The sequence below is a fragment of the Hyla sarda genome, chromosome 8 (genome assembly GCF_029499605.1).
Source record: "Hyla sarda isolate aHylSar1 chromosome 8, aHylSar1.hap1, whole genome shotgun sequence".
Classification (NCBI taxonomy): domain Eukaryota; kingdom Metazoa; phylum Chordata; class Amphibia; order Anura; family Hylidae; genus Hyla; species Hyla sarda.
The window spans coordinates 97,291,672-97,315,079 of NC_079196.1; the positions used below are offsets into that span (position 1 = coordinate 97,291,672).

Genomic DNA, 23,408 nt, shown 5'->3' on the forward strand with positions numbered 1-23,408 from the left:
ACCCATACATACATACAGCACAGGCTAAACCCACATCATCACTTAAAAAAAGGACAGGTGACCATTGCACTCTGATGGAGCATTTAGCAATGCAATCCATAGCCTGGCTTTTGCCTGAACCCCCATCACTCCTCCTCTTGCATATAAGACAATATTTCAGATCTGCATATGAAAACAACATGCCTACCTTTGTTGCACATAGCTGCCTGCCTGTCTCTAGTTACCCCACTGGCTGTAGCTGCGTCCCTTCCGACATGGAATAACACCAACTGTAACGATAAACTGAAAATTAACAGTATAAACCTGCATCATTTTGGACTCTGGTATTTGCTGAATCCGGGTGACCTGACAATCGATGGTGGTGCCGCTGGTGATTCTGGCCTTCTTGGAATCTGTTGGGCCTATGTGTTAGCTCACACATCACTTGGGTATCCATGGTAACTACCACAACATGGTCATCTGCAGTTTACATCTAGCCCGTGGCATTGAATGGCATTTTAAAAGTGCTAAGGGTCCTGGTGCAATAATCCTCCCATGAGGATCAGCCTCAACGGCTTTGTAGATTGCACTCATGTCAGCAACTCCATATACATTTTTTTTTCTTCATGCTTCTTTCTTCATCCTTTTTTCTTTCTGTCATTCAGACTTTCATTCATTCGATCTCTCTCACTCACTTGCTTTAACTCATTTGTTCTCACTCACTCACTCACTCACTCAATCACTCACTCACTCATTCACTCTCACTCACTCTCACTCTCTCACTCACTCGCTCACTAAGTCAGTCTCTCTCTCTCTCTCTCTTTTTCTTTTTATATATATTTTTTTTTCCGTCTTCTTCTTCTTCTTCTTCAGACCCTGTCATAGCACTAATGCCTTTCCAATACCACCAGCAGATGGAGACACTCCATTGCAACATTGGTTGTGAGCAGCAGTTTCTAAAAACAAATGCCTCATGGCGGATTTCCCATCCATCAATGGATGGTAAATTTTGTTTTTATCATTCACTGACCACAGAAACCAATGCATGGTCAAGCAACAGCAATGACACACCCTTGTGTATAGGCATGAGACCCTCATGTCATTTAACAGGATTCAGCACCACCCACAAGACAGCTACCTGTCATGTCATGTCAAACCTGCACAGGTGTGCTAGATTATTATTATTTAGTTTTATTTTATTTTTTTACACCAATCAGTGTGCAAACATGGTCATTAAAACGCTAAATGAATAGACGTTCATAAACCAGTCAGTGCAACTCATCATTTTGGTCTCCAATTCTCAAACTCAAATTCTCACCCACGGAGGATTAAATGAGAATCTTTCTTGTTTAACACTGGAATGGGGTGGTGCACTGTTCACTACCCGAAGATACTGCCACATCGGGTCAATGCATAGGGCGACAGAAGCAAGCTTCCAAATCAGCTCCCTTTCTCAAAAATCCATTTAATTTATGGTCCCCAGATAGGGAACGTATGTATCAGTATGTGCTCACAAGTCACCCAAGTGCAAGTATTCACACAAAAAAAAACGTGCCTCAGGATGCGATCTGTCGCAAGATCCTTTCTTTTTTTACACTTGATCTAAGCCAAAAGGCCTAGAGGGGATAACCGGGAAAGGGGTGGACCCAACCATGTCCCCTTCATGAGCACTCACATTACTCATAGGAATGGAAGGAAGGCTGGCAGCCAACCAGCCTCCCATACACTTTCTGGGTGGGTGGCAGTCAGCCACCCATACATACATACAGCACAGGCTAAACCCACATCATCACTTAAAAAAAGGACAGGCGACCATTGCACTCTGATGGAGCATTTAGCAATGCAATCCATAGCCTGGCTTTTGCCTGAACCCCCATCACTCCTCCTCTTGCATATAAGACAATATTTCAGATCTGCATATGAAAACAACACGCCTACCTTTGTTGCACATAGCTGCCTGCCTGTCTCTAGTTACCCCACTGGCTGTAGCTGCGTCCCTTCCGACATGGAATAACACCAACTGTAACGATAAACTGAAAATTAACAGTATAAACCTGCATCATTTTGGACTCTGGTATTTGCTGAATCCGGGTGACCTGACAATCGATGGTGGTGCCGCTGGTGATTCTGGCCTTCTTGGAATCTGTTGGGCCTATGTGTTAGCTCACACATCACTTGGGTATCCATGGTAACTACCACAACATGGTCATCTGCAGTTTACATCTAGCCCGTGGCATTGAATGGCATTTTAAAAGTGCTAAGGGTCCTGGTGCAATAATCCTCCCATGAGGATCAGCCTCAACGGCTTTGTAGATTGCACTCATGTCAGCAACTCCATATACATTTTTTTTTCTTCATGCTTCTTTCTTCATCCTTTTTTCTTTCTGTCATTCAGACTTTCATTCATTCGATCTCTCTCACTCACTCACTCACTCACTCAATCACTCACTCACTCATTCACTCTCACTCACTCTCACTCTCTCACTCACTCGCTCACTAAGTCAGTCTCTCTCTCTCTCTCTCTCTTTTTCTTTTTATATATATTTTTTTCCGTCTTCTTCTTCTTCTTCTTCAGACCCTGTCATAGCACTAATGCCTTTCCAATACCACCAGCAGATGGAGACACTCCATTGCAACATTGGTTGTGAGCAGCAGTTTCTAAAAACAAATGCCTCATGGCGGATTTCCCATCCATCAATGGATGGTAAATTTTGTTTTTATCATTCACTGACCACAGAAACCAATGCATGGTCAAGCAACAGCAATGACACACCCTTGTGTATAGGCATGAGACCCTCATGTCATTTAACAGGATTCAGCACCACCCACAAGACAGCTACCTGTCATGTCATGTCAAACCTGCACAGGTGTGCTAGATTATTATTATTTAGTTTTATTTTATTTTTTTACACCAATCAGTGTGCAAACATGGTCATTAAAACGCTAAATGAATAGACGTTCATAAACCAGTCAGTGCAACTCATCATTTTGGTCTCCAATTCTCAAACTCAAATTCTCACCCACGGAGGATTAAATGAGAATCTTTCTTGTTTAACACTGGAATGGGGTGGTGCACTGTTCACTACCCGAAGATACTGCCACATCGGGTCAATGCATAGGGCGACAGAAGCAAGCTTCCAAATCAGCTCCCTTTCTCAAAAATCCATTTAATTTATGGTCCCCAGATAGGGAACGTATGTATCAGTATGTGCTCACAAGTCACCCAAGTGCAAGTATTCACACAAAAAAAAACGTGCCTCAGGATGCGATCTGTCGCAAGATCCTTTCTTTTTTTACACTTGATCTAAGCCAAAAGGCCTAGAGGGGATAACCGGGAAAGGGGTGGACCCAACCATGTCCCCTTCATGAGCACTCACATTACTCATAGGAATGGAAGGAAGGCTGGCAGCCAACCAGCCTCCCATACACTTTCTGGGTGGGTGGCAGTCAGCCACCCATACATACATACAGCACAGGCTAAACCCACATCATCACTTAAAAAAAGGACAGGCGACCATTGCACTCTGATGGAGCATTTAGCAATGCAATCCATAGCCTGGCTTTTGCCTGAACCCCCATCACTCCTCCTCTTGCATATAAGACAATATTTCAGATCTGCATATGAAAACAACACGCCTACCTTTGTTGCACATAGCTGCCTGCCTGTCTCTAGTTACCCCACTGGCTGTAGCTGCGTCCCTTCCGACATGGAATAACACCAACTGTAACGATAAACTGAAAATTAACAGTATAAACCTGCATCATTTTGGACTCTGGTATTTGCTGAATCCGGGTGACCTGACAATCGATGGTGGTGCCGCTGGTGATTCTGGCCTTCTTGGAATCTGTTGGGCCTATGTGTTAGCTCACACATCACTTGGGTATCCATGGTAACTACCACAACATGGTCATCTGCAGTTTACATCTAGCCCGTGGCATTGAATGGCATTTTAAAAGTGCTAAGGGTCCTGGTGCAATAATCCTCCCATGAGGATCAGCCTCAACGGCTTTGTAGATTGCACTCATGTCAGCAACTCCATATACATTTTTTTTTCTTCATGCTTCTTTCTTCATCCTTTTTTCTTTCTGTCATTCAGACTTTCATTCATTCGATCTCTCTCACTCACTCACTCACTCACTCAATCACTCACTCACTCATTCACTCTCACTCACTCTCACTCTCTCACTCACTCGCTCACTAAGTCAGTCTCTCTCTCTCTCTCTCTCTTTTTCTTTTTATATATATTTTTTTCCGTCTTCTTCTTCTTCTTCTTCAGACCCTGTCATAGCACTAATGCCTTTCCAATACCACCAGCAGATGGAGACACTCCATTGCAACATTGGTTGTGAGCAGCAGTTTCTAAAAACAAATGCCTCATGGCGGATTTCCCATCCATCAATGGATGGTAAATTTTGTTTTTATCATTCACTGACCACAGAAACCAATGCATGGTCAAGCAACAGCAATGACACACCCTTGTGTATAGGCATGAGACCCTCATGTCATTTAACAGGATTCAGCACCACCCACAAGACAGCTACCTGTCATGTCATGTCAAACCTGCACAGGTGTGCTAGATTATTATTATTTAGTTTTATTTTATTTTTTTACACCAATCAGTGTGCAAACATGGTCATTAAAACGCTAAATGAATAGACGTTCATAAACCAGTCAGTGCAACTCATCATTTTGGTCTCCAATTCTCAAACTCAAATTCTCACCCACGGAGGATTAAATGAGAATCTTTCTTGTTTAACACTGGAATGGGGTGGTGCACTGTTCACTACCCGAAGATACTGCCACATCGGGTCAATGCATAGGGCGACAGAAGCAAGCTTCCAAATCAGCTCCCTTTCTCAAAAATCCATTTAATTTATGGTCCCCAGATAGGGAACGTATGTATCAGTATGTGCTCACAAGTCACCCAAGTGCAAGTATTCACACAAAAAAAAACGTGCCTCAGGATGCGATCTGTCGCAAGATCCTTTCTTTTTTTACACTTGATCTAAGCCAAAAGGCCTAGAGGGGATAACCGGGAAAGGGGTGGACCCAACCATGTCCCCTTCATGAGCACTCACATTACTCATAGGAATGGAAGGAAGGCTGGCAGCCAACCAGCCTCCCATACACTTTCTGGGTGGGTGGCAGTCAGCCACCCATACATACATACAGCACAGGCTAAACCCACATCATCACTTAAAAAAAGGACAGGCGACCATTGCACTCTGATGGAGCATTTAGCAATGCAATCCATAGCCTGGCTTTTGCCTGAACCCCCATCACTCCTCCTCTTGCATATAAGACAATATTTCAGATCTGCATATGAAAACAACACGCCTACCTTTGTTGCACATAGCTGCCTGCCTGTCTCTAGTTACCCCACTGGCTGTAGCTGCGTCCCTTCCGACATGGAATAACACCAACTGTAACGATAAACTGAAAATTAACAGTATAAACCTGCATCATTTTGGACTCTGGTATTTGCTGAATCCGGGTGACCTGACAATCGATGGTGGTGCCGCTGGTGATTCTGGCCTTCTTGGAATCTGTTGGGCCTATGTGTTAGCTCACACATCACTTGGGTATCCATGGTAACTACCACAACATGGTCATCTGCAGTTTACATCTAGCCCGTGGCATTGAATGGCATTTTAAAAGTGCTAAGGGTCCTGGTGCAATAATCCTCCCATGAGGATCAGCCTCAACGGCTTTGTAGATTGCACTCATGTCAGCAACTCCATATACATTTTTTTTTCTTCATGCTTCTTTCTTCATCCTTTTTTCTTTCTGTCATTCAGACTTTCATTCATTCGATCTCTCTCACTCACTTGCTTTAACTCATTTGTTCTCACTCACTCACTCACTCACTCAATCACTCACTCACTCATTCACTCTCACTCACTCTCACTCTCTCACTCACTCGCTCACTAAGTCAGTCTCTCTCTCTCTCTCTCTTTTTCTTTTTATATATATTTTTTTTCCGTCTTCTTCTTCTTCTTCTTCTTCTTCAGACCCTGTCATAGCACTAATGCCTTTCCAATACCACCAGCAGATGGAGACACTCCATTGCAACATTGGTTGTGAGCAGCAGTTTCTAAAAACAAATGCCTCATGGCGGATTTCCCATCCATCAATGGATGGTAAATTTTGTTTTTATCATTCACTGACCACAGAAACCAATGCATGGTCAAGCAACAGCAATGACACACCCTTGTGTATAGGCATGAGACCCTCATGTCATTTAACAGGATTCAGCACCACCCACAAGACAGCTACCTGTCATGTCATGTCAAACCTGCACAGGTGTGCTAGATTATTATTATTTAGTTTTATTTTATTTTTTTACACCAATCAGTGTGCAAACATGGTCATTAAAACGCTAAATGAATAGACGTTCATAAACCAGTCAGTGCAACTCATCATTTTGGTCTCCAATTATCAAACTCAAATTCTCACCCACGGAGGATTAAATGAGAATCTTTCTTGTTTAACACTGGAATGGGGTGGTGCACTGTTCACTACCCGAAGATACTGCCACATCGGGTCAATGCATAGGGCGACAGAAGCAAGCTTCCAAATCAGCTCCCTTTCTCAAAAATCCATTTAATTTATGGTCCCCAGATAGGGAACGTATGTATCAGTATGTGCTCACAAGTCACCCAAGTGCAAGTATTCACACAAAAAAAACCGTGCCTCAGGATGCGATCTGTCGCAAGATCCTTTCTTTTTTTACACTTGATCTAAGCCAAAAGGCCTAGAGGGGATAATCGGGAAAGGGGTGGACCCAACCATGTCCCCTTCATGAGCACTCACATTACTCATAGGAATGGAAGGAAGGCTGGCAGCCAACCAGCCTCCCATACACTTTCTGGGTGGGTGGCAGTCAGCCACCCATACATACATACAGCACAGGCTAAACCCACATCATCACTTAAAAAAAGGACAGGCGACCATTGCACTCTGATGGAGCATTTAGCAATGCAATCCATAGCCTGGCTTTTGCCTGAACCCCCATCACTCCTCCTCTTGCATATAAGACAATATTTCAGATCTGCATATGAAAACAACACGCCTACCTTTGTTGCACATAGCTGCCTGCCTGTCTCTAGTTACCCCACTGGCTGTAGCTGCGTCCCTTCCGACATGGAATAACACCAACTGTAACGATAAACTGAAAATTAACAGTATAAACCTGCATCATTTTGGACTCTGGTATTTGCTGAATCCGGGTGACCTGACAATCGATGGTGGTGCTGCTGGTGATTCTGGCCTTCTTGGAATCTGTTGGGCCTATGTGTTAGCTCACACATCACTTGGGTATCCATGGTAACTACCACAACATGGTCATCTGCAGTTTACATCTAGCCCGTGGCATTGAATGGCATTTTAAAAGTGCTAAGGGTCCTGGTGCAATAATCCTCCCATGAGGATCAGCCTCAACGGCTTTGTAGATTGCACTCATGTCAGCAACTCCATATACATTTTTTTTTCTTCATGCTTCTTTCTTCATCCTTTTTTCTTTCTGTCATTCAGACTTTCATTCATTCGATCTCTCTCACTCACTTGCTTTAACTCATTTGTTCTCACTCACTCACTCACTCAATCACTCACTCATTCACTCTCACTCACTCTCACTCTCTCACTCACTCGCTCACTAAGTCAGTCTCTCTCTCTCTCTTTTTCTTTTTATATATATTTTTTTCCGTCTTCTTCTTCTTCTTCTTCTTCTTCTTCTTCAGACCCTGTCATAGCACTAATGCCTTTCCAATACCACCAGCAGATGGAGACACTCCATTGCAACATTGGTTGTGAGCAGCAGTTTCTAAAAACAAATGCCTCATGGCGGATTTCCCATCCATCAATGGATGGTAAATTTTGTTTTTATCATTCACTGACCACAGAAACCAATGCATGGTCAAGCAACAGCAATGACACACCCTTGTGTATAGGCATGAGACCCTCATGTCATTTAACAGGATTCAGCACCACCCACAAGACAGCTACCTGTCATGTCATGTCAAACCTGCACAGGTGTGCTAGATTATTATTATTTAGTTTTATTTTATTTTTTTACACCAATCAGTGTGCAAACATGGTCATTAAAACGCTAAATGAATAGACGTTCATAAACCAGTCAGTGCAACTCATAATTTTGGTCTCCAATTCTCAAACTCAAATTCTCACCCACGGAGGATTAAATGAGAATCTTTCTTGTTTAACACTGGAATGGGGTGGTGCACTGTTCACTACCCGAAGATACTGCCACATCGGGTCAATGCATAGGGCGACAGAAGCAAGCTTCCAAATCAGCTCCCTTTCTCAAAAATCCATTTAATTTATGGTCCCCAGATAGGGAACGTATGTATCAGTATGTGCTCACAAGTCACCCAAGTGCAAGTATTCACACAAAAAAAAAACGTGCCTCAGGATGCGATATGTCGCAAGATCCTTTCTTTTTTTACACTTGATCTAAGCCAAAAGGCCTAGAGGGGATAACCGGGAAAGGGGTGGACCCAACCATGTCCCCTTCATGAGCACTCACATTACTCATAGGAATGGAAGGAAGGCTGGCAGCCAACCAGCCTCCCATACACTTTCTGGGTGGGTGGCAGTCAGCCACCCATACATACATACAGCACAGGCTAAACCCACATCATCACTTAAAAAAAGGACAGGCGACCATTGCACTTTGATGGAGCATTTAGCAATGCAATCCATAGCCTGGCTTTTGCCTGAACCCCCATCACTCCTCCTCTTGCATATAAGACAATATTTCAGATCTGCATATGAAAACAACACGCCTACCTTTGTTGCACATAGCTGCCTGCCTGTCTCTAGTTACCCCACTGGCTGTAGCTGCGTCCCTTCCGACATGGAATAACACCAACTGTAACGATAAACTGAAAATTAACAGTATAAACCTGCATCATTTTGGACTCTGGTATTTGCTGAATCCGGGTGACCTGACAATCGATGGTGGTGCCGCTGGTGATTCTGGCCTTCTTGGAATCTGTTGGGCCTATGTGTTAGCTCACACATCACTTGGGTATCCATGGTAACTACCACAACATGGTCATCTGCAGTTTACATCTAGCCCGTGGCATTGAATGGCATTTTAAAAGTGCTAAGGGTCCTGGTGCAATAATCCTCCCATGAGGATCAGCCTCAACGGCTTTGTAGATTGCACTCATGTCAGCAACTCCATATACATTTTTTTTTCTTCATGCTTCTTTCTTCATCCTTTTTTCTTTCTGTCATTCAGACTTTCATTCATTCGATCTCTCTCACTCACTTGCTTTAACTCATTTGTTCTCACTCACTCACTCACTCACTCAATCACTCACTCACTCATTCACTCTCACTCACTCTCACTCTCTCACTCACTCGCTCACTAAGTCAGTCTCTCTCTCTCTCTCTCTTTTTCTTTTTATATATATTTTTTTTCCGTCTTCTTCTTCTTCTTCTTCTTCTTCAGACCCTGTCATAGCACTAATGCCTTTCCAATACCACCAGCAGATGGAGACACTCCATTGCAACATTGGTTGTGAGCAGCAGTTTCTAAAAACAAATGCCTCATGGCGGATTTCCCATCCATCAATGGATGGTAAATTTTGTTTTTATCATTCACTGACCACAGAAACCAATGCATGGTCAAGCAACAGCAATGACACACCCTTGTGTATAGGCATGAGACCCTCATGTCATTTAACAGGATTCAGCACCACCCACAAGACAGCTACCTGTCATGTCATGTCAAACCTGCACAGGTGTGCTAGATTATTATTATTTAGTTTTATTTTATTTTTTTACACCAATCAGTGTGCAAACATGGTCATTAAAACGCTAAATGAATAGACGTTCATAAACCAGTCAGTGCAACTCATCATTTTGGTCTCCAATTATCAAACTCAAATTCTCACCCACGGAGGATTAAATGAGAATCTTTCTTGTTTAACACTGGAATGGGGTGGTGCACTGTTCACTACCCGAAGATACTGCCACATCGGGTCAATGCATAGGGCGACAGAAGCAAGCTTCCAAATCAGCTCCCTTTCTCAAAAATCCATTTAATTTATGGTCCCCAGATAGGGAACGTATGTATCAGTATGTGCTCACAAGTCACCCAAGTGCAAGTATTCACACAAAAAAAACCGTGCCTCAGGATGCGATCTGTCGCAAGATCCTTTCTTTTTTTACACTTGATCTAAGCCAAAAGGCCTAGAGGGGATAATCGGGAAAGGGGTGGACCCAACCATGTCCCCTTCATGAGCACTCACATTACTCATAGGAATGGAAGGAAGGCTGGCAGCCAACCAGCCTCCCATACACTTTCTGGGTGGGTGGCAGTCAGCCACCCATACATACATACAGCACAGGCTAAACCCACATCATCACTTAAAAAAAGGACAGGCGACCATTGCACTCTGATGGAGCATTTAGCAATGCAATCCATAGCCTGGCTTTTGCCTGAACCCCCATCACTCCTCCTCTTGCATATAAGACAATATTTCAGATCTGCATATGAAAACAACACGCCTACCTTTGTTGCACATAGCTGCCTGCCTGTCTCTAGTTACCCCACTGGCTGTAGCTGCGTCCCTTCCGACATGGAATAACACCAACTGTAACGATAAACTGAAAATTAACAGTATAAACCTGCATCATTTTGGACTCTGGTATTTGCTGAATCCGGGTGACCTGACAATCGATGGTGGTGCTGCTGGTGATTCTGGCCTTCTTGGAATCTGTTGGGCCTATGTGTTAGCTCACACATCACTTGGGTATCCATGGTAACTACCACAACATGGTCATCTGCAGTTTACATCTAGCCCGTGGCATTGAATGGCATTTTAAAAGTGCTAAGGGTCCTGGTGCAATAATCCTCCCATGAGGATCAGCCTCAACGGCTTTGTAGATTGCACTCATGTCAGCAACTCCATATACATTTTTTTTTCTTCATGCTTCTTTCTTCATCCTTTTTTCTTTCTGTCATTCAGACTTTCATTCATTCGATCTCTCTCACTCACTTGCTTTAACTCATTTGTTCTCACTCACTCACTCACTCAATCACTCACTCATTCACTCTCACTCACTCTCACTCTCTCACTCACTCGCTCACTAAGTCAGTCTCTCTCTCTCTCTTTTTCTTTTTATATATATTTTTTTCCGTCTTCTTCTTCTTCTTCTTCTTCTTCTTCTTCAGACCCTGTCATAGCACTAATGCCTTTCCAATACCACCAGCAGATGGAGACACTCCATTGCAACATTGGTTGTGAGCAGCAGTTTCTAAAAACAAATGCCTCATGGCGGATTTCCCATCCATCAATGGATGGTAAATTTTGTTTTTATCATTCACTGACCACAGAAACCAATGCATGGTCAAGCAACAGCAATGACACACCCTTGTGTATAGGCATGAGACCCTCATGTCATTTAACAGGATTCAGCACCACCCACAAGACAGCTACCTGTCATGTCATGTCAAACCTGCACAGGTGTGCTAGATTATTATTATTTAGTTTTATTTTATTTTTTTACACCAATCAGTGTGCAAACATGGTCATTAAAACGCTAAATGAATAGACGTTCATAAACCAGTCAGTGCAACTCATAATTTTGGTCTCCAATTCTCAAACTCAAATTCTCACCCACGGAGGATTAAATGAGAATCTTTCTTGTTTAACACTGGAATGGGGTGGTGCACTGTTCACTACCCGAAGATACTGCCACATCGGGTCAATGCATAGGGCGACAGAAGCAAGCTTCCAAATCAGCTCCCTTTCTCAAAAATCCATTTAATTTATGGTCCCCAGATAGGGAACGTATGTATCAGTATGTGCTCACAAGTCACCCAAGTGCAAGTATTCACACAAAAAAAAAACGTGCCTCAGGATGCGATATGTCGCAAGATCCTTTCTTTTTTTACACTTGATCTAAGCCAAAAGGCCTAGAGGGGATAACCGGGAAAGGGGTGGACCCAACCATGTCCCCTTCATGAGCACTCACATTACTCATAGGAATGGAAGGAAGGCTGGCAGCCAACCAGCCTCCCATACACTTTCTGGGTGGGTGGCAGTCAGCCACCCATACATACATACAGCACAGGCTAAACCCACATCATCACTTAAAAAAAGGACAGGCGACCATTGCACTTTGATGGAGCATTTAGCAATGCAATCCATAGCCTGGCTTTTGCCTGAACCCCCATCACTCCTCCTCTTGCATATAAGACAATATTTCAGATCTGCATATGAAAACAACACGCCTACCTTTGTTGCACATAGCTGCCTGCCTGTCTCTAGTTACCCCACTGGCTGTAGCTGCGTCCCTTCCGACATGGAATAACACCAACTGTAACGATAAACTGAAAATTAACAGTATAAACCTGCATCATTTTGGACTCTGGTATTTGCTGAATCCGGGTGACCTGACAATCGATGGTGGTGCCGCTGGTGATTCTGGCCTTCTTGGAATCTGTTGGGCCTATGTGTTAGCTCACACATCACTTGGGTATCCATGGTAACTACCACAAAATGGTCATCTGCAGTTTACATCTAGCCCGTGGCATTGAATGGCATTTTAAAAGTGCTAAGGGTCCTGGTGCAATAATCCTCCCATGAGGATCAGCCTCAACGGCTTTGTAGATTGCACTCATGTCAGCAACTCCATATACATTTTTTTTTCTTCATGCTTCTTTCTTCATCCTTTTTTCTTTCTGTCATTCAGACTTTCATTCATTCGATCTCTCTCACTCACTTGCTTTAACTCATTTGTTCTCACTCACTCACTCACTCACTCACTCAATCACTCACTCACTCATTCACTCTCACTCACTCTCACTCTCTCACTCACTCGCTCACTAAGTCAGTCTCTCTCTCTCTCTTTTTCTTTTTATATATATTTTTTTCCGTCTTCTTCTTCTTCTTCTTCTTCTTCTTCAGACCCTTTCATAGCACTAATGCCTTTCCAATACCACCAGCAGATGGAGACACTCCATTGCAACATTGGTTGTGAGCAGCAGTTTCTAAAAACAAATGCCTCATGGCGGATTTCCCATCCATCAATGGATGGTAAATTTTGTTTCCCTTACGTCCTAACCAGCAGCACAAGTGGGGTGTTCTGCCCCTGTGAAGCTGGCAGGACGGTGGAATTTTTAATTCCGCCCAAGCAATTTAAATTAATTAGCCCCCCCATAAAAGGCCTCCTCCCCTAGGCCATCTCGCTTTTTTTCTGTCCTGTGTAAGGACAGCAGGACGGTGCAGGCTCCTTTGGAGCCTGCCTGGATGTCTCCCCTGTATTGGGGAGACATTTTTGGGGCGCAGTACCTTTTTCAACTGCCCCCTGTTTTTTTCTCTTTATATTATCTGGGCCTCCGGCCTGGTTTATCTTAAAACTATTTGTTTTGACTATTTTATTGCTACAAGGATCCGGTGATCCCTCATAGCATTAGGGATGCCGCTGCGGTTTTTTTTTTTTTTTTTTCTTACCCGCCTGGCGTCCCACGTGTCTCGGCGCACGCTCGCCTCCATTACACTGTGCGAGCCGTGGACCGGAAGTACGTCATCTGACGACTTCCGGTCCCGGCCTCACTTTCTTCAGCGCTTTGCGCTGCCTTTTAAGTTTTATACTTAGGTGAAAAGTCAGGCGTGAGCCCTTTCCTAGTTAGGGAAGGGCTCAGTGGATAATTTTTATTAAAATTCCCTTCCGGGTGTTTCAGCCTATTGCAGGCTGGTCTTCTCTGAAGGGGGCGGGGCTTCCGGGCCCTTTCCCATATAAAGACAGCTGAGACCTTCATTCAGTCTCTGCTGCCATCATAGCTAGTCCTATTTACAAGCCTAGCATTAGTGGTTAGAGCTCCTATCTGCATTATAGGTATCTCTCCCTCTCTATTTGGCGTTAGGGCGATAATAATTTTGTTTATTATCCCTAACTTATTTTCTTTCTTTCCAGAGTCATGTCTACTCCTTCCTCTAGTGACCCACACTCTGGTGGTCGTAAGGCTAGCGCCAAAAAACGCCATCTAGCTTGCGCCAATTGCGGCACTCCGCTTCCGGTCGCTTACGAATATAACAGGTGTCCCGGTTGCCGTCCACCCCCTAATCCAGCTGAACCTACTGTCCAGGACATGTTCATCTGGATGAAGGAGTTTATGGGAAATTCCATATCTGAAATTAAGAGTGCTCTTGTTCCCAAAAGAGCTAGAACTGAATCCACTCCTCCTTCTGTGGCGGAAGAATCCGTTATGTCGATCGATGTATTGGACCAGAGGTCATCTGTACAGTCTGAACAGCCTGTTGAGGTGAAGATGTGTCCGCCTCTTTTCCCTGCGGAAAAGACGCAGAGATTACTTAGGTCCATCCGGTCAAGGGACCAGGATGTTGACCAAGGGGAAGCCTCTGCATCCACCTCTAGAGAACCTTGGGTTTTCAAGGTGAATGATGCACGCAAAAAGATGATGAAGGCTGAGTGGAAGCACCCAGATAAACCTGCGCTTGTCACTCGTACCTTCAAATTGATGTACCCTCTCTCGGACGCGGAATCTGATTCCTGGATGCCACCTCCTAAGGTTGATATGGCAGTAAATAAACTGTCCAAGAGAGTCTTGGTTCCCGCGGATGATGGAAGCAACCTCCAGGACCCGCTTGATAGGAAGGTGGATTCCCTTCTCAGACGCACATATTCAGCAGCATCAGCGTCTGCCTCTGTGGCTATTGCCTCGGGAGAAGTGTCTGACTTCGTGAAGGAGCGTGTGGAGCGCATACAGACTGAGATTGACAACAATGTCCCTAGGGAAGACATCTTGGACAGCTTCAAGACACTCCTCCTTGGTATAGACTTCCTCTGCGAGGCCTCCCAGCAACACCTTAAGCTAGCTGCCAAGTCCATGGCACTCGCTTCTGCTAGCAGACGTCCCTTGTGGTTACGCCCTTGGGTAGCGGACAACACCTCCAAGTTTAACTTGTGTGGGATGCCTTTCGAGCCTACTTGGCTATTTGGTTCTGAGCTGGATCGCATAATGGAAGGTTATGCTGACAAAAAAGGCAGGTGCCTTCCTGTTCAGGCCTTTCGGGGTAAAGGTAGAGCAAGAGGGGGGAAGTCCCAGGGCCCTCCTAGATCCCAGAGACGTCAGTCCTTTCAAAAACGTGGTGGAGGTCGCGGCCGCGGTAAAGACCGGAAGGCCGAGCTATGACTCTCCACTGACATCCACCAACGTTTTCCCTCTCCCTTCCCCTCAAGTGTTTGTTGCAGAGAATCTATCTGCCCATCCTCCTCCAGTAGGAGGACGTTTAAGTTTATTCCTTACAACCTGGATGCAAGAAATCCAGGATCCCTGGGTTCTGAAGGTTATTCAGTCGGGGTACAGGATAGAATTTACCTCCCCTCCCCCAAGGAAGTTTGTCTTAACAAAGTTACTTCCTCAGCCAAAACAGGCTGTCATAGAAACCTCAGTTCTCCAATACTTGGAAAAGCAAGCTTTGGAAGAAGTTCCCCCAGATCAAAGAGGATCTGGCGTCTACTCCCCGATATTTTTGGTTCCCAAACCAAATGGCGACTGGCGCATGATAATAGACCTGCGCTACCTAAACCGATTTATAAGGAAAAGGCGGTTCAGAATGGAAACCATTCGCTCGGTGGTCAGTATCCTGAACCCACAAGATCTCATGGTCACTATAGACTTGAAGAATGCATACCTTCATGTCCCTATATTTCCTGCCCACAGGAAGTTCTTAAGAATCGCCGTCACCATAAAAGGTATGGTAAGGCATTTCCAATTTGCTGTTCTACCGTTCGGCATTACCTCCGCTCCCCACACCTTCACAAAGGTGGTGGCTCCAGTTGTCTCTGCTCTAAGACTAAAAGGCCTAGAGATTGTTCCTTATCTAGACGACTGGCTTTTAAAAGCCGCGACTCTAGACATTCTTCAAGCTCATCTTCAACTGACCCTGGATTTTCTTCAACACCTAGGGTGGCTCATAAATTGGGAAAAATCCGAGATCATCCCATCTACCTCAAGAAGGTTTCTGGGGTTTGTCCTAGACTCCTCTCGGATGACGCTGTCTCTCACCCCAGAAAGGAGAGAGCGCGTCATAAGAGCCGCAGAGTTTTTGTCGGTACCACGCAGAGTGCCCATCAGAACTCTAATGAAGATGTTGGGCCACATGTCAGCGTCTGCAGAAGCAGTCCCCTGGGCCCTGTGGCACCTCCGACCTCTCCAAGATCAGGTCTTGACTGCCTGGAATCGCAACCCCAGTGGGTTGGACAAAAAGTGCACCCTGTCGTCCGAAGTCCGTGCCTCTCTCAGATGGTGGACGAACCTGACAGATGGGAAGTCCTTGATTCAACCTCTGTGGATCACTCTGACCACAGACGCCTCCCTTCTAGGGTGGGGAGCCCATCTGGACGACCATCCGGTTCAGGGTACCTGGACCCCTCAGGAAAGGTTACTCTCATCCAACATGAGAGAACTGAGAGCAGTTCGTCTTGCGCTCCTCCACTTTGCTCCCCATATCTTAGGGAAAGCAATAAGAGTCCGGTCAGACAACACCACTGTAGTGGCTTATATCAACAGACAGGGTGGCACAAAGTCCCAAGTGCTCCTCAGGGAGACCGGACTTATTCTATCATGGGCAGAGCTCAACCTATCCCACCTTGTTGCAGTCCACATCAAGGGGGATCTCAACGTAGTGGCAGATCGTCTAAGTCGCGGGCTTGCAGTCCAGGGAGAATGGTCTCTCAACGAGAAGATCTTCAGGAGGATAACCCTGAAGTGGGGTACACCAGAAATAGACCTCATGGCAACCCGGCTGAATGCCAAAGTGAGCAAGTTTTGTTCCCTTTACAAGGAGGACAATCCGGTGGCGATAGACGCTCTGTCCATCGCATGGAGGTTCAGGCTGGCCTACATATTCCCTCCACTTTCCATGATACCCAGGGTATTGATGAAAGTCAGGCAAGACCAGACCTCAGTGATTGCCATCATCCCATTCTGGCCGAAGAGGTCTTGGTTCACCCAACTCATGAGGATGAGTCAGGGGTGTTATTGGAGGCTTCCCCACGTGCAGAACCTTGTGTCTCACAACACAGGCTCCTGCCTAGATCTGAGGAGACTCAATCTGACAGCCTGGAGATTGACAGGACCCTACTAAGGAGTGGGCTTCCTGCGGAGGTCTTGAGAACTATTGCACACTCGAGAGCAGAGTCTACAAACAAGGTTTACTCCAGGATAAAGAAGATTTTCCTTCAATGGTGTGCAACGAAAGAGGTAGTTACCTCAGATCCTCCTCTTTCTGCAATACTGCGTTTTCTCCAGGATGGCCTTGACAAGGGTCTTAGCCCATCCACCTTAAAGGTTCAGGTCGCAGCACTCTCTGCCTTCCTAGGCAGGTCTCTATCACAAGAATCACTGGTTAGAAGATTCCTCAAAGGGGCTGAAAGACTTAAACCTACAGTTCTCAGACCTATTCCCAGTTGGGATTTAACCACTGTTCTCAGGGGGTTATGCGCTCCCCCCTTTGAACCTCTGGAAGAAGTAGACTTTAGGTATTTATCCCTTAAAGTCACTTTTTTATTGGCCATAACCTCAGCCAAGAGAGTGGGTGAGCTTCAGGCCCTTTCGGCTTTCGAGCCTTACACTGTTTTTCTACAGGACAGAGTCCTGTTGAGGTTTTTACCTACCTTCCTTCCTAAGGTTCCGACTTTCTCCAATACCAACCAGGTCATTTCTCTTCCAGTTCTACTGCCTAATCCATCCTCTCCTGAAGAAGCGGTTGACCACACTCTGGACATCTCTAGAGCTCTCAGAGTCTATATCTCAAGAACTGGAGAATTCAGGAAGTCGGAACACCTCCTTGTCTCTTTTTCTGGAAAGAACAAGGGCTTGAAAGCCTCTAAACCTACCCTGAGTAGGTGGATTAAGGAGGCAATCCGAGAGACCTTCATAGTCCAGGAGCTAACTCCTCCTGCCTTTGTCACTGCCCATTCCACTAGGGCAGTCTCTTTGCTGAGAAAAGGTCTGTTCCTCTGGAACAGATTTGTGCTGCTGCTTCTTGGAGCACCCACAATACTTTTTTGAGTCATTACAGGGTTAATGCCAAACGATCGGAAGAGTTGGCCTTTGGGCAGTCAATCCTAAGTGCCACTCTGCCGTAGTCCCTCCCTATTTGTGTTGTTACTCGCTAAGTCCCCACTTGTGCTGCTGGTTAGGACGTAAGGGAAGCGTTAATTTTTAACGTAAATTTGTTTTCCCTTAGTCCTAACAGCAGCACACAAATTTCCCGCCCTAAACTTTTTTGTTACTTGTTATTAAGCGAGATGGCCTAGGGGAGGAGGCCTTTTATGGGGGGGCTAATTAATTTAAATTGCTTGGGCGGAATTAAAAATTCCACCGTCCTGCCAGCTTCACAGGGGCAGAACACCCCACTTGTGCTGCTGTTAGGACTAAGGGAAAACAAATTTACGTTAAAAATTAACGCTTTTATCATTCACTGACCACAGAAACCAATGCATGGTCAAGCAACAGCAATGACACACCCTTGTGTATAGGCATGAGACCCTCATGTCATTTAACAGGATTCAGCACCACCCACAAGACAGCTACCTGTCATGTCATGTCAAACCTGCACAGGTGTGCTAGATTATTATTATTTAGTTTTATTTTATTTTTTTACACCAATCAGTGTGCAAACATGGTCATTAAAACGCTAAATGAATAGACGTTCATAAACCAGTCAGTGCAACTCATCATTTTGGTCTCCAATTCTCAAACTCAAATTCTCACCCACGGAGGATTAAATGAGAATCTTTCTTGTTTAACACTGGAATGGGGTGGTGCACTGTTCACTACCCGAAGATACTGCCACATCGGGTCAATGCATAGGGCGACAGAAGCAAGCTTCCAAATCAGCTCCCTTTCTCAAAAATCCATTTAATTTATGGTCCCCAGATAGGGAACGTATGTATCAGTATGTGCTCACAAGTCACCCAAGTGCAAGTATTCACACAAAAAAAAAAACGTGCCCCAGGATGCGATCTGTCGCAAGATCCTTTCTATTTTTACACTTGATCTAAGCCAAAAGGCCTAGAGGGGATAATCGGGAAAGGGGTGGACCCTACCATGTCCCCTTCATGAGCACTCACATTACTCATAGGAATGGAAGGAAGGCTGGCAGCCAACCAGCCTCCCATACACTTTCTGGGTGGGTGGCAGTCAGCCACCCATACATACATACAGCACAGGCTAAACCCACATCATCACTTAAAAAAAGGACAGGCGACCATTGCACTCTGATGGAGCATTAAGCAATGCAATCCATAGCCTGGCTTTTGCCTGAACCCCCATCACTCCTCCTCTTGCATATAAGACAATATTTCAGATCTGCATATGAAAACAACACGCCTACCTTTGTTGCACATAGCTGCCTGCCTGTCTCTAGTTACCCCACTGGCTGTAGCTGCGTCCCTTCCGACATGGAATAACACCAACTGTAACGATAAACTGAAAATTAACAGTATAAACCTGCATCATTTTGGACTCTGGTATTTGCTGAATCCGGGTGACCTGACAATCGATGGTGGTGCCGCTGGTGATTCTGGCCTTCTTGGAATCTGTTGGGCCTATGTGTTAGCTCACACATCACTTGGGTATCCATGGTAACTACCACAACATGGTCATCTGCAGTTTACATCTAGCCCGTGGCATTGAATGGCATTTTAAAAGTGCTAAGGGTCCTGGTGCAATAATCCTCCCATGAGGATCAGCCTCAACGGCTTTGTAGATTGCACTCATGTCAGCAACTCCATATACATTTTTTTTTCTTCATGCTTCTTTCTTCATCCTTTTTTCTTTCTGTCATTCAGACTTTCATTCATTCGATCTCTCTCACTCACTTGCTTTAACTCATTTGTTCTCACTCACTCACTCACTCACTCAATCACTCACTCACTCATTCACTCTCACTCACTCTCACTCTCTCACTCACTCGCTCACTAAGTCAGTCTCTCTCTCTCTCTCTCTCTTTTTCTTTTTATATATATTTTTTTCCGTCTTCTTCTTCTTCAGACCCTGTCATAGCACTAATGCCTTTCCAATACCACCAGCAGATGGAGACACTCCATTGCAACATTGGTTGTGAGCAGCAGTTTCTAAAAACAAATGCCTCATGGCGGATTTCCCATCCATCAATGGATGGTAAATTTTGTTTTTATCATTCACTGACCACAGAAACCAATGCATGGTCAAGCAACAGCAATGACACACCCTTGTGTATAGGCATGAGACCCTCATGTCATTTAACAGGATTCAGCACCACCCACAAGACAGCTACCTGTCATGTCATGTCAAACCTGCACAGGTGTGCTAGATTATTATTATTTAGTTTTCTTTTATTTTTTTACACCAATCAGTGTGCAAACATGGTCATTAAAACGCTAAATGAATAGACGTTCATAAACCAGTCAGTGCAACTCATCATTTTGGTCTCCAATTCTCAAACTCAAATTCTCACCCACGGAGGATTAAATGAGAATCTTTCTTGTTTAACACTGGAATGGGGTGGTGCACTGTTCACTACCCGAAGATACTGCCACATCGGGTCAATGCATAGGGCGACAGAAGCAAGCTTCCAAATCAGCTCCCTTTCTCAAAAATCCATTTAATTTATGGTCCCCAGATAGGGAACGTATGTATCAGTATGTGCTCACAAGTCACCCAAGTGCAAGTATTCACACAAAAAAAAACGTGCCTCAGGATGCGATCTGTCGCAAGATCCTTTCTTTTTTTACACTTGATCTAAGCCAAAAGGCCTAGAGGGGATAACCGGGAAAGGGGTGGACCCAACCATGTCCCATTCATGAGCACTCACATTACTCATAGGAATGGAAGGAAGGCTGGCAGCCAACCAGCCTCCCATACACTTTCTGGGTGGGTGGCAGTCAGCCACCCATACATACATACAGCACAGGCTAAACCCACATCATCACTTAAAAAAAGGACAGGCGACCATTGCACTCTGATGGAGCATTTAGCAATTCAATCCATAGCCTGGCTTTTGCCTGAACCCCCATCACTCCTCCTCTTGCATATAAGACAATATTTCAGATCTGCATATGAAAACAACACGCCTACCTTTGTTGCACATAGCTGCCTGCCTGTCTCTAGTTACCCCACTGGCTGTAGCTGCGTCCCTTCCGACATGGAATAACACCAACTGTAACGATAAACTGAAAATTAACAGTATAAACCTGCATCATTTTGGACTCTGGTATTTGCTGAATCCGGGTGACCTGACAATCGATGGTGGTGCCGCTGGTGATTCTGGCCTTCTTGGAATCTGTTGGGCCTATGTGTTAGCTCACACATCACTTGGGTATCCATGGTAACTACCACAACATGGTCATCTGCAGTTTACATCTAGCCCGTGGCATTGAATGGCATTTTAAAAGTGCTAAGGGTCCTGGTGCAATAATCCTCCCATGAGGATCAGCCTCAACGGCTTTGTAGATTGCACTCATGTCAGCAACTCCATATACATTTTTTTTTCTTCATGCTTCTTTCTTCATCCTTTTTTCTTTCTGTCATTCAGACTTTCATTCATTCGATCTCTCTCACTCACTTGCTTTAACTCATTTGTTCTCACTCACTCACTCACTCACTCAATCACTCACTCACTCATTCACTCTCACTCACTCTCACTCTCTCACTCACTCGCTCACTAAGTCAGTCTCTCTCTCTCTCTCTCTTTTTCTTTTTATATATATTTTTTTCCGTCTTCTTCTTCTTCAGACCCTGTCTTAGCACTAATGCCTTTCCAATACCACCAGCAGATGGAGACACTCCATTGCAACATTGGTTGTGAGCAGCAGTTTCTAAAAACAAATGCCTCATGGCGGATTTCCCATCCATCAATGGATGGTAAATTTTGTTTTTATCATTCACTGACCACAGAAACCAATGCATGGTCAAGCAACAGCAATGACACACCCTTGTGTATAGGCATGAGACCCTCATGTCATTTAACAGGATTCAGCACCACCCACAAGACAGCTACCTGTCATGTCATGTCAAACCTGCACAGGTGTGCTAGATTATTATTATTTAGTTTTATTTTATTTTTTTACACCAATCAGTGTGCAAACATGGTCATTAAAACGCTAAATGAATAGACGTTCATAAACCAGTCAGTGCAACTCATCATTTTGGTCTCCAATTCTCAAACTCAAATTCTCACCCACGGAGGATTAAATGAGAATCTTTCTTGTTTAACACTGGAATGGGGTGGTGCACTGTTCACTACCCGAAGATACTGCCACATCGGGTCAATGCATAGGGCGACAGAAGCAAGCTTCCAAATCAGCTCCCTTTCTCAAAAATCCATTTAATTTATGGTCCCCAGATAGGGAACGTATGTATCAGTATGTGCTCACAAGTCACCCAAGTGCAAGTATTCACACAAAAAAAAACGTGCCTCAGGATGCGATCTGTCGCAAGATCCTTTCTTTTTTTACACTTGATCTAAGAAAAAAAAAGGCCTAGAGGGGATAATCGGGAAAGGGGTGGACCCAACCATGTCCCCTTCATGAGCACTCACATTACTCATAGGAATGGAAGGAAGGCTGGCAGCCAACCAGCCTCCCATACACTTTCTGGGTGGGTGGCAGTCAGCCACCCATACATACATACAGCACAGGCTAAACCCACATCATCACTTAAAAAAAGGACAGGCGACCATTGCACTCTGATGGAGCATTTAGCAATGCAATCCATAGCCTGGCTTTTGCCTGAACCCCCATCACTCCTCCTCTTGCATATAAGACAATATTTCAGATCTGCATATGAAAACAACACGCCTACCTTTGTTGCACATAGCTGCCTGCCTGTCTCTAGTTACCCCACTGGCTGTAGCTGCGTCCCTTCCGACATGGAATAACACCAACTGTAACGATAAACTGAAAATTAACAGTATAAACCTGCATCATTTTGGACTCTGGTATTTGCTGAATCCGGGTGACCTGACAATCGATGGTGGTGCCGCTGGTGATTCTGGCCTTCTTGGAATCTGTTGGGCCTATGTGTTAGCTCACACATCACTTGGGTATCCATGGTAACTACCACAACATGGTCATCTGCAGTTTACATCTAGCCCGTGGCATTGAATGGCATTTTAAAAGTGCTAAGGGTCCTGGTGCAATAATCCTCCCATGAGGATCAGCCTCAACGGCTTTGTAGATTGCACTCATGTCAGCAACTCCATATACATTTTTTTTTCTTCATGCTTCTTTCTTCATCCTTTTTTCTTTCTGTCATTCAGACTTTCATTCATTCGATCTCTCTCACTCACTTGCTTTAACTCATTTGTTCTCACTCACTCACTCACTCAATCACTCACTCACTCATTCACTCTCACTCACTCTCACTCTCTCACTCACTCGC

The 23,408-nt window shown here is 44.7% G+C and overlaps 10 pseudogenes; all 10 read right to left on the bottom strand.

Annotated features, from left to right (window-relative positions):
- Positions 1-1,342: 1,342 nt before the first annotated feature.
- LOC130285722 (U2 spliceosomal RNA) lies at positions 1,343-1,606 on the bottom strand (annotated as a pseudogene).
- A 1,438-nt stretch (positions 1,607-3,044) lies between these two features.
- Positions 3,045-3,308, bottom strand: LOC130285723 (U2 spliceosomal RNA; annotated as a pseudogene).
- A 1,438-nt stretch (positions 3,309-4,746) lies between these two features.
- Positions 4,747-5,010, bottom strand: LOC130285724 (U2 spliceosomal RNA; annotated as a pseudogene).
- A 1,471-nt stretch (positions 5,011-6,481) lies between these two features.
- On the bottom strand, positions 6,482-6,745 carry LOC130287692 (U2 spliceosomal RNA; annotated as a pseudogene).
- A 1,464-nt stretch (positions 6,746-8,209) lies between these two features.
- Positions 8,210-8,474, bottom strand: LOC130287798 (U2 spliceosomal RNA; annotated as a pseudogene).
- Positions 8,475-9,945: 1,471 nt separating this feature from the next.
- On the bottom strand, positions 9,946-10,209 carry LOC130287693 (U2 spliceosomal RNA; annotated as a pseudogene).
- A 1,464-nt stretch (positions 10,210-11,673) lies between these two features.
- LOC130287799 (U2 spliceosomal RNA) lies at positions 11,674-11,938 on the bottom strand (annotated as a pseudogene).
- Positions 11,939-18,803: 6,865 nt separating this feature from the next.
- On the bottom strand, positions 18,804-19,069 carry LOC130286435 (U2 spliceosomal RNA; annotated as a pseudogene).
- Positions 19,070-20,529: 1,460 nt separating this feature from the next.
- LOC130285725 (U2 spliceosomal RNA) lies at positions 20,530-20,793 on the bottom strand (annotated as a pseudogene).
- Positions 20,794-22,251: 1,458 nt separating this feature from the next.
- LOC130290038 (U2 spliceosomal RNA) lies at positions 22,252-22,518 on the bottom strand (annotated as a pseudogene).
- Positions 22,519-23,408: the final 890 nt, after the last annotated feature.